General features: G+C 44.9%; 1 long non-coding RNA gene across 2 annotated transcripts in view; it reads left to right on the forward strand.

Moving 5' to 3' along the window:
• The first annotated feature begins 1,037 nt into the window (after nucleotides 1-1,037).
• Nucleotides 1,038-13,632, forward strand: part of LOC135909325 (uncharacterized) — a 117,210-nt gene continuing 104,615 nt past the window's right edge. Inside the window, exon 1 of one of the 2 annotated variants that reach the window (XR_010566683.1) lies at nucleotides 1,038-1,160. This is a non-coding gene — a long non-coding RNA (uncharacterized lncRNA). Of the gene's footprint in view, nucleotides 1,161-5,600; nucleotides 5,822-13,632 lie in introns of those variants that run through there. The other variant, XR_010566684.1, reaches the window with a different exon arrangement.

Consider the following 13,632-nt stretch of genomic DNA (forward strand, 5'->3'; position numbering starts at 1 on the left):
TTAGAGAACATGTTGGAATCGAGCGCAGTGCCTAGAGAATAACAAGACCACAAACTCAACTAACTCGCGAGATTTCGAAGAAGAGCGCCAGTATATAGGTCGCAGTCTTGAGGTATAACGCGTCGGCAGCAGTGAATTTAAATGAGAAAGAAAGCGCGCTTTTGAAAGCCAGAGCCTGACGCGCATTCAGAATTCTGACTGCTGTTCTAAAATACGTTCGCCCCGAGAAATCCTTTGTACTCATGCAAACTGAAGCCGTTGTCATGTGCCTAGGCAAGTCGCATAGTGATTACAATTCTCGCTTCTACAAAGAGCGACTGTTCAGTTCGGTCTTGTGTGTGTGATTACTTTTGGCTGAAATTCTGCGATATGCGCTTCTTGCGCGAAAGGAAAGCCTTTGAAGACAGATACAAAAAGGCGCATTGCTGTTGCGTGAATGCGTCTGGCGAAATTCGGGACTTTTTAAATGTCACCTATTCTATTTCTTAATAACAGTCAATGCGCAAAAATATATATATATATAGGCGATATCATTCTTGTGGCAGAAAAAAGAATCCGGCTTGCCCGTGGAGTGCACGCCTATACTCAATATACACAAGCGTTCCACGAATTCGTCGGGTGTTTTCCTCCAAAAACATTTTTTTTTTCGTACATTTCCTCGAGCTACACGACTCATGTAGCAGTTGGCACAATGCCCTCCTTGTTGCCATACTGAGAGCAGCCCCAGTCTACATAGCCCAGTGAGTGGAGCTAACATCTTTTTGGAAACGTTACGAGCTCGTCTTGCCCTATAGCCAGTGTAAATCTCGAGGTAGTAGTTTCCACATTCAGCAGGGTAGTAAAAGTCCGCTTGCCGCGCATGCCTGTGCGACATGGTGCAAATTAATTATGTGTTGTAACGGTACCGTAGACCTGGTAGGCTTATCAATTTCAAACATACCTTGAAACTGGCATGTGTCTGTTCTGTTCAGTGCATCGTTTCATTTCCGTCGTAGTCCAAGCAGCGGGCGTCGACAGCAGCTTAAGAAGGTTAGAAAGCCGCAATGCCATTTGGCCAATGCGTGGTGCCTTGGTCATTGCGAATGAAGTCTTGGCATTCCATTGATGCGGGAAAATTCATCTTGACTTCGCTCCCTTCGGAGCAGCATTTCTTGAGAATGGTGAGTCTGTGGGTTTTCTATTACTAATCACGTATTAAGCCACGCGTCGGAGCTCTTCTTGCCGGCTGAGATTTAGTTTTTCGAATAGCAGCGAAAACTCGCAACTTCACCGAGTTCTTAGCAGCAACACTAACTCGCGCAATTCTAGATAGCAGCCGATGAAATTTCTCATCTTTCTCTTCTGTGATTTCATCTTTATTTTTTTGTCAACGGTGTACTGTAACATTACATTTCAAACTTGTCAACGTTTCATTCTTAAATATCGGGCGCAGCTTCTTAAAACACCAGGGCATAATGTAACCATCCTTAGCATTAGTAATAGATCACAATGGCAGCCCGAAGCTGAAAGAAAGCGAAGGTTGCCAGGATCGACGCGCCCTGGCTTTCATAGATGAGGCGACGGGGCCCCGAAATCCCAGCTGCTGTTTCTTGCACCGCCTTCTCGCGAAACGAAGTTCGCAGCCCGCGGGCCTCAATTAGTTGGGCGCTGCGCGCTGAACATTGCAGGCGTTCCTTTCGTTATGCCCGGCTTCGGGTGGCTTTCCCATTGTGGGGTCCGGGACACGGCGTGCGTCTGAAGCGCTGCGCGCCGTAACGCGATTATTGAAATGGCACACCACGCCCCCCCCCCCCCCCCCCCCAGCCATGGCCATCCCGCCCCTATACCGAATACGAACGCGCCACGAGAACAGCCACCGCCCCGAGCCACATATCTTGGCCCGTAGGCCTTTGCTTGGCGTTCCCTATATGTGAGGGTGCTGGGAGGCTCGTCTTCCGTGACGGTTAAACAAAGGCCTCACTATCTTTGCTAATTAAGGCGCCGCTCAGCGGCTTCGTGCATACATGAGCGTACCCGAACGTTCTCATTTGCTCGGTTGCATGCTTGCTGGACTGCCGTTTTTGCTTGTGTGAGCGAGCTTCCCCTATAGAGGCCTGTTTCTTTTTTTTTCCTCTTACATGCATCACGAATGCGCAAGTGATTAGTCTCTCCTATATTGATCTTCCCCTAGTCTCCTTCGTCGTCTCTTTAATTTATGTGCTGGTCATTGGCATTACCTAGAGGTATACGGCCGCCTTGAACTTCTCTACTTGTTTGCAATGAGAGCGTTGTAACACAAGGCAGTTAGCTACCTAAATGCGTATACTGGGCCTTTATTCACAAGAATGGCTCTTCCACTAGCATTATTCCTAAGAAAATATTCGAACCAGTCCTGGTGCTGGCCATACTATTAGCAAAGGCGGTAAGCCTGCGGCAAAGAAGACTGATGAATAGGTGGCTTTGTGAATGTGGCCCCCGGCGAACTTCCGTGGCGAACTTCCGTTCGCTAGCACGCGCGTCCCATGAATAGATCACTCTATGACACTGACAAATTGTATTGCCTTATTCAGTTCGACCTATGCCACTGTATTAGGCAAAAAAAAAAAATATTCGGTCATTATAGCAATTGAACGATAACCGCAATTTTAACGTCGCATTGAAAAAAGGCAACACTGTAATATTTTAATGCGTCCAATTTTAATGAGCCCAAACTGCGCACTAAAGGTTATAAAGCAGCGCAAATGAAATAAACGCACAACACTGAAAAGTACACTTTAGTGCAGTTATTTCCACCTACAAAGCAAAAGTGAAAGGAGCAAAACAGAGTTTAACAGGGATAGGCGGGCTAGTTGGTGGTCGATATTGGAATGCATCATGTAATCGCACAAAAACAAGGGACAAAGAAGGAACACACAAGAAAGGCGCGGATTCCGCGGCTCTCTTGTGTGTTCCTTCTTTGTCCCTTGTTTTTGTGCGGTTACATGATGCATTCCAATAGCAAAACAGAGACAAGAGGCAGGATTCACACATGCGCAAGGCAGACGGCGTGCTTCGGAGAAAGCTTACCACAGATGATAAAAATATGCAAATACTTTAACATGAACCTACCATAGACTGACGTACGTGTTGTGCCGAATTCTTATACTGCACACTTCAGCTGTTTCTCGGGTAAAGCGGTTTACGTTAACTGTATTAATAAAGACAGGAACGCAACCAACATCAGCTGCAGTTCGTTCCAAAATGCGATGAGGCGGTTCCATATAAAAAAATTTTTCTGATCAGCACTTCATTTGCACTGCGCATACATTCTCAGCTGACAGAAAGGTGACGTACGCAGCTTCAGTTGCGCATGCGACGTATACTTAATGAGATGCCTCACAGAGCCCTTGCTTTGAATCAGCACACCACTGTGTCTTGAAACGTTAATGTATTGTATTTACATCTGCGGTATGAATTGACGGCTGTTATGCTTAACGCAGAATCATGTGGGTCGAGTGGATGGTGGCAATGGTATCAGCCCACCGTGTGAGACCGGATGGGCTGATAAGCGGGGAAGGAAAAGAAACGTGGTTATGTTATTACCCTGCACAAGCACTCAATCCAGTGCAACAAGATTCTCCTATAGTTGTGGCAGCTTCTTACAGACATAATCAAGGCAAGGCAAGGTATCACAGGTGTAAACATGACCCCTCTATCAAGAACACCAGTATTAGAGCTTCCACGATGAGTGCTGAGCTTACCCGACTTCTAAGTATGTGAGCGCTGGATCAATTTACTGAAGCGTTCCAAGCAATTACCAGTGAATCTTTGGGGCACCAATCAGCCCCACATATCCAGTAAATATTCCTCACAACTATCAACAGACGTTCCTTCCTGCCTGACTCATCGTCTCGCCTTATTCCAAGCGTCGAAGGGATTTTACGCGACCCTTCCAATAACCACAACAATATTTCATTTTTAGCGCGCTGGCGTTAGACATAATCCTCGGGGGTCCTGCGTCAGTAATATGCCACTAGCTGTGATATGGCCCATTCATGGAAATTTGGGATTATCCTCGTGGCTATCGGTCTTAGGTTATGCTGGTCCGGCTAGGGCGTTATGTTGACGGGATGTTGCCGCAGCCTGGCGCCAGTACGTGGCTTCTATAACGGGGCATATTAAGCTGTCATCAATGCATCACGATTATTATGTACCGAGGCACCGCTAAGAACCGTGACCCTTAGACCTGCATTGAAAATTTTGACTATACCAGTTTATGTCTGCGGACGGGCTGTTTGCCAGGGTGTTGCGATCTATTTTTGACATGTACAGTCACTCACATTTCTTTGTCTAGAGCAGTGAATCGGTGCGCTTTGAGGCACAGAAATCGATCTCTGCGCGTTGCTTGCTGGTTTGAGAGACAATGCTTGCGAGCAGCAAGAGCGACACCAAACCTATGCAGTGTTCAGCTCAGTACCTTGAACCTATATCAGCTTCTGTATAATAATCTTTCCTCTGCAGCGCAGCACTCGAGCGCTCCACACAGAAGTGCGAACACACTGTTAATGCAAGCAAAGTAACTGCTTGGTCACCTTGCAGCGTTCAAACCCGATTTCGCCCTTTTAAGCAAAAACAATTCTTCGTAATGCCGGAATCAGAAAATATGACATAACGGAACTGATACAGGTTTGCTTTGCATTCCATCGGTAAGATTAGCCCAACATGCGTTTTAATAGGATTCTCGCTTTCTTTATGCTTCAAATAATATCGCTAAATGGGCAAACTACCACAAATGACGAAGGCGTGTAGGGCTGTCTTATAGGGCTATATATATATATATATATATATATATATATATATATATATATATATATATATATATATATATATATATATATATATATATATATATATATATATATATATTACTTCAACCAAATCGTCCATTCAAACTTCGACCGTAAACCAACAAGTTGTTTACTACAACATCACGAATTACCTGGCGTTCATATATGTAACGGGAGTGATTGCAAAGATATCAACCCTTCAAAAAACCCTGCACCTGAATGGACAAATGCTCGCCGCTCATTCTTCGTTTTACCGCAGTTTCTTGATAGCTCTTCTTTTCTTTCTGGTTTTGCAAAAACTGCCATTGCACGGCTGCGGAAGCGCCGTTAACAGAAAAATGACGGCACTGTTGCTTCAGTAGAGCCGGTGCAGATTGCAATGATTAGAAATAGACCGCTCCTAACGAGGTCATTACGTGGTAGAAAATTGAGCGGGCAATTAATGTAACGGCGATTCAACTCGTCGTTAGCCGGGGCATTTAGCGCCGTGCAGGAACGACTTTCAGAGCACGGGGATGATTTGAGGCGCCCTCCCTATTTTCTAATTAATTTTGTTCGCGAACGCGCGGCGCGAACGTTTATGCGTAGCCAGGACTGTGCGAAGCGCGTGCTCTACGCATGCGCGCGCAGCCGTCGTTCCGCCTTGCTGGTTCCCAGCAGAACCCGGCAACGACGGCTCCTGTTGCGATTCCAGGAAATGCGAGCTGGTAATTGCAGCAGAACGCGTAACGCAGGCCATACGAGACCGCGGCACTGGCAGCGCGACGTTGCTCTGTCTGTTAGGCTAATTTTCTAGGCCAACCCATTTCTCGCTGTCTCCTACGCGCGCCAACGAGTTCACCAGTTTCGCAAAGTCCCGGACCGCGTTGCCTGCCTAGCTCGGGCTGCTGCAAAAAGTCTTCCGGTTCACAGCACCAAGCGAGTGCACTCATCTGCGAATGAAGAGGAGCGGCACATTGCGTGTCAGATTTCAGCGCCAACCACTTTACGGTCCTGTGTAGTAGTGAGCCGACATGGTAAGCCGCCTAGCAGAGCTCTGCTCTTATCTGATCGTGTCATATATCTCGGTTTGAAAGTATCGTTTGCTTGTTTAATTTATTATTTTAGATCGCATTCACAGCTAAATCCACTTCCGGTGAAGGTCTGTGCCATTTATGTACACAAACGCACAAAATATTGTGGTGCATGCGAGAGTTAGCCGAGATGCATCACGGATAAATTGTAGAGCGACGCATTTTAACGCAATATCGTTAAGGAGCGCGTGTCGCAGAAAAGTCGGCGTTGGTGGCGTTGGCCGTGAGCGAAAAGTGGCGGAAGGCAATTCATAAATAGAAACAACTTGCAAGATGGGCTGGGTGGGAATCGAACCAGTGTCTGCGGAGTGTGAGACAGAGACGCTACCACTCGGCCATATGAGTTCGATGCTTTAATCGGGACAAAAGCGCCTGTAGTGAATGCGGTGTTGCCTTAAAAACGTGCCGTAGAAAGTTATACTGCGGTGTATATCGGTAATTATGAGCATGTAAATTACGGAAGTCGCAGTTCAACGCGTAGTGGAGTACGTTTCCGCTACATTTAATAGTGGCGGCCGCATTCTGATGGCGGCGAAATTTAGGTGCACGTTAAAGAACCACAGGTGGTGGAAATTACCGGAGTCATCCACTACGGCGTGCCTCATCATCAGAAAGGGGTTTTGGCACTTAAACCCCCATGATTAAAAAAGAAGCACGCAATAATGACTTAGAGATATGTTACTCGAACGTTCAAAACCAGCACGCATCTCAAGCTATGTTTTGCTCATGAGTATATCAGCGATGAGGTTATCATATATATTATCAATACTTACCTGCGGCAGAATAAAAATATTAGGGCAACGATCCTGTCAGACAGCTCCAAATGGCTTCTCATAAAGGGCGTCTGTGTCTCGGCGTCAGCGATGGTTTTCTGAGGTACTGACGAGGGGCACCTGTAAGTTCTCAGGGAAAGCGGATAATCGAGGACGATGAAAAACAGGCCTATGTAATAACCGACAGCGCTCTGATCCTTACCAGAGCAAGCTGCCAACGTTAGACCTACCGTGAAGAGCAAATCTGACCCTACTAAAGGAAAAACATATATATATATATATATATATATATATATATATATATATATATATATATATATATATATATATATATGCGTGTGTGTGTGTGTGTGTGTGTGTGTGTGTGTGTGTGTAGCGGGTGGTCATGAAGATAATGATCATGAAGAAACGCTCACTTCAGTAGTGCTATCGTGAAATCGCACTTTCTCGCCTGACAGCGCGTAATTTCACGGCTACGTATTAGCAGTGCTGAACCAATAAGATGAAGGTATATGACCTGGTATACCTTCTCCTTCATACCTGCATCTATAAGTATTGTCTTCTCATTACTTCAAGACATCTATTTCATTAAAAACCTCCAGCATATCTGCATCAGCGCCATGCCCTTTGTCTTACGGGAACATTCGATAATCATACAATATGTGAAATAGCTGCTTTATGCAGTAGTTTTGTGCAGCTTCGTCAGGTCGATGAAAACATTCCCTTTCTTGAAACTTGCAGCCCCATGCGGATTTCTGCAGAACTGATTTTCCCCAGTCATACATTTTATTGCGCTTTCCTTCTTGTTTCTTTTTCCCACTCCGCTCCTCCTAGAGCCTATCCCATCTCTTTCCTTATGCAGAATAGCATGTAGATACCCCCGTACACGCCGGCAGAACGCCTTGCAATTTGTTAATGATCTCCCTCGTTCTATAACAAGATAAAGACTTAAGCTAATTTGCCCTCCTGATTACGCATCATATGCCAAGCCACTGTGGCCACACGGTCCCATAGTGGCCAGAGGATAGCCAAAAAATTCCGGCCGAGCTTTTGGCCGCCCGGAAATTATTATTCTCGCCACACGCCAACGGGCCACTGCTTCTCGCCACGCACCAGCAATCAACGGCCAACTTTCACGAAAAAAAAAAAGGAAATACCCAAACAGACGTTGGCATTGTCGGGATGGCGAACTCTGTTAGCGGGGCCGGCGTTGCTATTCTGCGGAGCTCACTTCGGCCGAAGACGCGGGGCCTTTCTGGCCTACAGAGAATCGATTGACTCCTGAGGCGGGAGTGCGTGTAGGGGCCGCGCAGCGCGGGGTCGGCCACGCCTCCTCAGCGATTCCTTAATGGTGTTCAGACGGCGTCAATGTGCTGACGAGGCGAACACGTGTCGCCGTCGTGTATTGACAGATTTCTAACAGACGCCGCGAAACCGAGCGAATTGGCAGGCTTACAAACGATACTTTCTTTCTCAAGATTGGGAAAGAAAAATATGTAGTGTTTTTTGTTTTTTGTTTCAAAAGATAAGAATGGCGCAGGAAACAAACCGGTCTGTCCTTTCTTCTTCTTTTCTTTTGATGAAGCCCAGCAAGAGCGAATTTCCTTTATTAGGCCCTAGCCGTAGGCATTCCTATCGTGGTAGAATGCAAGAATGCTCGTGAACTTCCAATTTTCGCGTTAGAGGATTCTAGGCAGTCCTACTTATTCCGGAATGACCCGTTGTGGTGTCGTCATAGACCAAGTACTGCTTCGAAAAGCTTCAATCAATCAATCAATCAATCAATCAATCAATCAATCAATCAATCAATCAATCAATCAATCAATCAATCAATCAATCAATCAATCAATCGGTAAATAAGTAAATAATGAATGCATGAATGAATGAATAAATGAATAAATAAATAAATAAATGATTTGAAATAATGAATAAATAAATGAATCAATAAACCAAAAATCAATAAAGAAAGAAATAATTCAATAAATCAATAACTAAAGCAATAAATCAATACATCGATCAATCGATCGATTGATTGAATCAGTCTGTCAGTCCCCAGAAGGGCTAAAGAAGCCGGAAAAATTTTTGTCCGTGAGTGAACCAAAGCTGTCAACACGGAAGATATGGAGAAAGATAGGATTCTTACGACCGCCAGCATTTGGCCAAACAGATGAAAGAAGTTGACAAGTAAATCCTGCATCCTAACTTAGGAGCCGTGCACCTCCTTGCCCGATAAGCCAGGAAACCAGTGACAGCCCTTCTCGTGCGGGCGTGGGTATCGTAAATGCCACCCTTCTCCTTTCCTTCTATCCATTCCGCTGGGCTCTTCAGGAGGCAGCCATCTCCTACGTGCAGCCCGCGATATCACAGCACGCAAGGACACGAGATTAGAGACACATTTGTCGCAGTTCTTTCAAAAACACTGGAAGCCCAAGACAAAAGAAGTAAAGATTAGCAAATGAATGGGAGGCTGCAAACAAAAATAAGTGTATTTAGGGATCCACCCCAGACAAGTTCAAGAAATCGGAAGAGTGTATTTGTTGTCGTTAGAGAGCACCGGGAAAAAAAATAAGCATTTGGCTTTCTGTAGATAAGAACAGGAGGGATCAAGAAAAGTATCACGTGGAAAGAAGCCGCCACAGGATATCGAAAAAGAAGAACAGGGTGTTTTGTCCTATGCAGGATTAAGTTTGCAAGGGCCTGCACAGTGATAAAGAGAAGACAGAAAGCAGAAAGTAAACAATATACCTTCCTATTCAAAATGTGTTTGAGTTGTATCCGAAGGATTAGGTCTGAAACGGCCATTCAGCGACAACGACACAAATCTATAAAACATTCTTGTCAAAGCAGCCGGCTAATGTAAGTCTTCGAAGAGGGAACTTGAAATTCTCTAATTTTCATATAAGTTCATATAAAGAATTAGTTGAGAGAACTATTCTGCTATAGCTTACGCAATACGCATGTATATTTGCGTAGCGAATTAATTGGTGCAAGAAACAACAAGTCTAATGGGGAAAAAGAAAGATTGCTAGCTAAATTAAGAACTCACACACACAAAAAAAGAGAAGGTACGGAAGAGACTGAACACCATAGGCGCTCGCGTTGTTCAGTGTTGTCAGCACTTTTTTCACGCCTTTTTAATTTTTCTTTACACTATGTCCAGCAACAAGTCTTGAGAAATTTGCTGAAGGTGTAACCGAAAATTACATTAGCTGCTTGAATTGTATCCAGCAAGTAGAGATTTTTCTGTTTCTTCGACACCACAGCTATCCTCTCCCAAACATAGAAATTAGAATGCACAGCATGACAATAACGCGAAAACGAGAATTAATAAGAGTGCGTAAACGAAGCCGATAGCCGAGACCCGTACTCATTCAGGATTCAATAACATTTCTGATAGCGTTCATGTTGTTCTTACGTTGATTGCTACCATGACTGATGAGGACCTTCTCGATTATGAAGACTTCAATACGTGTCATCTTTGTTAGTACATGAAAACACCATGATTTACATAAGGTTTCTCAACTGTACAAATTCAGAAGGGAGCCTGGCGCTTAACTGGTGGCTCCAGCTGCGCGTTGTAACGGACTAGAGAAATGAAGCCTTCGTCACCCTTCGTCGCTGGCCCGCACGAGCGACCCCCCTCACATCTCCTCCGTTGACTAGGCAAAAAAATAAATATCCATAGAAAAATTGCATTAGGGTTCAACGATCCTGAGATGAAGCAACAATTTTTTCTCGAGCTTTACTGGTTTGGATCGATGCGTATCCAAGATCAAGAAGGCAATTCGAAACTAGTCGTCGGCGGGGCAAGAGGGGCCCATCCTTACCCTTAGCAGCATCGTAATGATTTCCCGCGAAGACAGAAGTTCTCTACATTGGTCCCGCATGCCCTGTTCAGTTTGTGGAAAGACATGTTATATGATTCTAGAAAAGGCGAACTGCAGATAGACGCTTTATTACCGTTAAGAGTTAGTCCAGAAGAAGAAAGAAAAAGAAGCCCGAAGGGGACGATGACTTCGTCGGGCACTGGCGACGTACGATACTTTATTCGTATGGCGCAATGTTTCTGAAGTCCGTAACAGATAACGGTGCCGAAAGGTTACTGCTTGCAAGAGGACTTGCTTCAGTGGGGAAACCTCCGGTCAACAAATGCTTGGTGGGAGAGGAGAAGAGGGGGAGGGGCGCAGTGAACATTTTTTTCCGCGAATATTTTCGACGATAACGCGCGAAGCAAGGTGAACATTATCAGGCAAAACGTAACCGTTTATATTTTGCATGCATTGTTAGTTGCATTACATGTGGGAGTGCTGATACTAAATCGCACTTAACTCCATCCTTGTCCCCTGATTTCCCACATGCGGGATCAATGACACGATCTGTAAACAGTTCACTGCTGATGCCGTAACGGCCATTTCTGAGCATCTGACTCACTTTTGTTTTTAGGCCACAAAGCGCAATTCTCAAGATACAGGTGTGAATGGAATTTCAGAAAGACGAAATTTGTTCGTGTGTCTCTTAGAGCTTAGATGAGCATCGCTAGCTGATAAACTATCTCTAACATTTCCACTCATTGCTGTGTTAAAAAAATAAATTGAAACTAAATTATGGGGTTCAACGTGCCTAAACCACTTTCTGATTATGAGGCACGCCGTAGTGGAGAACTGCGGAAATTTCGACCACCTTGGGTTTTTTAATGTGCACCTATACCTAAGTACACAGGTGTTCTCGCATTTCGCCCCCTTCGAAATGCGGCCGCCGCGGCCGGAATCCGATCCCGTGACCACTTAAAAAAAATTGATGACTGGCCTTAGGGGGAAGAGATAAGTTTTTCAACATGAGTAACAATCCTATCAGAAGACCGTGAAAGCATTATTCGGCGTCTTCTTTATTGATTGTTTTTACTTCTTTTGCTATCGACCAGGGTCTAGGAGCGCTTATAGTTCGCACTATTTGTTTGTTTTCATTTCTCTGTCCTCCGCCCTTTTTTCTAAATCTCTTTTCCCCCATTCAAATACCGGGTAGCAAACTGCAAATTTGCTACTGTTTAACCTCTGTGTGTTCCTTATCTATTCCTTTCTTCATAAATCTTTCACAAATACAGACATCTTATCTGACACTTCAATTACCACATTTAAGTTCTGTGACTAACGAAACCTCGTATGTGCAGTCAACTTTAAGTGATTTTTTTGTTTCCTATATTCTCCAACAACAAAAAAAAAATAAAGCTTCAGCCATTCAGTGCTTTTAAAAGAATGCAGAAAGAAAAAAATGCCATAAAGGGCAGGCTGGAAGATTCAAAATACAAATGCAAAATAAGATGGTTAAACAACGGCCGACTGCTCATACAGCCGGGACAGAGCTGAAAAAAAAAATAACTGCATGCTATCTTTGATGTACTTGTCTTTTATGTCCTGTATCGTTTAAGCTAAGCAAAACAAAATGAAGCCCGATGTCGTCGTAAAAGCCAATTAAGGTGCCCATTTAAGCGAAACTGATCTTTCTTCTAAAGTTTCGAAGCAGCTTAGAGTGTCCCGTTGAATGGGCTCTGATTCTCCGCTTCGGAACGTTTAATTCTACGTGGAAAAAGACTTCCTCAAGAACGAGGTGACCAATCAGTTTAGAAGAATAAGGAACGCGAATAGCTTTTATAATTTTCTGCCGCTTCTTTCTTTCTTCTCTTTTTTGTTTTTGTTCTTTACCTTACGGGATTGCCAAACCAGTTCATGATTGCGTCTACACACTTGCAGAGGTTAAATACATTTTCTTTGCGCCGTTTTTCCTTATCAACTTTACCCTCTTCGACGGGGAGACATTCTAGGCGTACAAGAGCAGCGTCTCCAATGGTCGTGAGTGCGATATTATATTCAGAATTAAATTCTTCTCGTCGAGCTGGCCGTCGCCCAACTAAGGGCGCTGCGTTTTGAGGCCGAATTTTCTAAAGGCTTGTGGAAGTTTTAACTACAGGTGTATGAGGAAAATTCGAAACATGCACACAAAAAATTCACCGACGCTTACGATGCTGCCTAGTGCGAAATTCGAGCGCAGCTATAAACGTGCTTTGATTTCACGATATATTGGCTGGCAGACAATCGTCTCATGCTGCACATTGCAAACAGAACGAAGAGCGGCGCGACTACCTCGCCAATCGGGATTATTGCGACAGGCGGCGCTTTGGTGATGCATGGACGCGATTCACAGCAGCCGCCGCAGATAGACCTCCGCTCATGCAGCGCTTTGTTTTCATATATGGTATCGGTCGAACGCGCTATCGGCCGAACGCCCTATGTCATCGCTTAAAGGGCCCCTCACCAGGCCCCACAGCAAATTTTGGTTATACGCTGGAAGTTGTTACGTGTCCTCTAGGGAGCGTTCTGCCGCAAAAGAGTTTTCAAATCGGCTCATTAATGGCCGAGACAGAAATATTACAGTGCCGCGAACCCATGATTTCAGAAAGCGAGCTCCACTGCATAACGAGACACACTCTCCGCTCGCCCCGTCATGCCTCCGCAAGGGATATTGCTTCCCTGCGCTCTCCCATAGCGGACCTCGAGGATCGCGTGACGCATACGTCACGGGCCCCGCCTTCATTTTTTTTCCCTCACTTTTTTTTTTTTGCGGCGCTTCACACTTCCACTGACTGCATTGCGCGCGAACTGTTGTGATGTCTCATTTTGCGCGCTGTGCACAAGGACACATGACACGGTATAATCCAGTGCTACACCAGTACTGAGGCAGAACAAGCAAATCGCAGAGCATGATCACGCGCTGGAACACGGTATAAAATGGCATAGTTTCGGTACCTGCGCATGTGACTGCATGACCGTGGGAACAAGCAGACGAAGCGGAAGTATATCTCTCTTTCGTCGGTGGGAAGAAAAAAAAAACACGCAGACCTTCCTTTTGTGTATTTTATTATTTCTCTAAACTTCAATGCGTCAATTCATGCTACAGATCACAAAAATAACACATGTTGCCTTGAAT

This window comes from Dermacentor albipictus, chromosome 5 (genome assembly GCF_038994185.2).
Source record: "Dermacentor albipictus isolate Rhodes 1998 colony chromosome 5, USDA_Dalb.pri_finalv2, whole genome shotgun sequence".
In the NCBI taxonomy this organism is placed as follows: domain Eukaryota; kingdom Metazoa; phylum Arthropoda; class Arachnida; order Ixodida; family Ixodidae; genus Dermacentor; species Dermacentor albipictus.